Genomic DNA, 1,284 nt, shown 5'->3' with positions numbered 1-1,284 from the left:
AATACCACGGTTGAAACGTCTGTTCAAAAACGAAGAGCATGCCAAGTTGATGCGATGGCACAGTGAGAACCGAAAGAAATATGGGAAGTTGAGAGCACCCGCTGACGGGTCGCAGTGGAGAAAAATCGAGAGAAAGTACTGGGATGAGTTTGCAAAGGACCCAAGGAATGTATGGTTTGCTTTAAGCGCGGATGGCATTAATCCTTTCGGGGAGCAGAGCAGCAATCACAGCACCTGGCCCGTGACTCTATGTATGTATAACCTTCCTCCTTGGATGTGCATGAAGCGGAAGTTCATTATGATGCCAGTTCTCATCCAAGGCCCTAAGCAACCCGGCAACGACATTGATGTGTACCTAAGGCCATTAGTTGAAGAACTTTTACAGCTTTGGAATGGAAATGGTGTACGTACGTGGGATGAGCACAGACAGGAGGAATTTAACCTTAAGGCGTTGCTGTTCGTGACCATCATCGATTGGCCCGCTCTCAGTAACCTTTCAGGACAGACAAACAAAGGATACCACGCATGCACGCACTGTTTAGATGACACTGAAAGTATATACTTGGACAAATGTAGGAAGAATGTGTACCTGGGCCATCGTCGATTTCTTTCAACAAACCATCAATGTCGAAAGAAAGGCAAGCATTTCAAAGGCGAAGCAGATCACCGGAAGAAGCCCGTCATGCGCACCGGTGATCACGTGCTTGCTATGGTCAATGATTTACACTACGTAATCTTTGGAAAGGGTCCCAGTGGACTAGCTATTCCAAATGACGCTGAGGGACACGCACCCATGTGGAAGAAGAAATCTATATTTTGGGACCTACCCTACTGGAAAGACCTAGAGATCCGCTCCTCAATCGACGTGATGCACGTGGCAAAGAACCTTTGCGTGAACCTGCTAGGCTTCTTGGGCGTGTATGGGAAGACAAAAGATACACCTGAGGCACGGGAGGACCTGCAACGTTTGCTCGAAAAAGACGGCATGCCTCCGAAGCAGTATAAAGGTCCTGCCAGCTACGCTCTTACGAAAGAAGAGAAAGAAATCTTCTTTGAATGCCTGCTCAGTATGAAGGTCACGACTGGCTTCTCGTCGAATATAAAGGGAATAATAAATATGCCAGAGAAAAAGTTTCAGAACCTAAAGTCTCATGACTGCCACAAGATTATGATGCAACTGCTTCCGGTTGCATTGAGGGGGCTTCTACCAGAAAACGTCCGATTAGCCATTGTGAAGCTATGTGCATTCCTCAATGCAATCTCTCAGAAGGTGATCGATCCAGA

Source organism: Triticum urartu, chromosome 5A (genome assembly GCF_056163025.1).
Source record: "Triticum urartu cultivar PI428250 chromosome 5A, HENAU_Tu73, whole genome shotgun sequence".
Lineage (NCBI taxonomy): Eukaryota > Viridiplantae > Streptophyta > Magnoliopsida > Poales > Poaceae > Triticum > Triticum urartu.
This window is presented reverse-complemented; position numbering follows the sequence as displayed.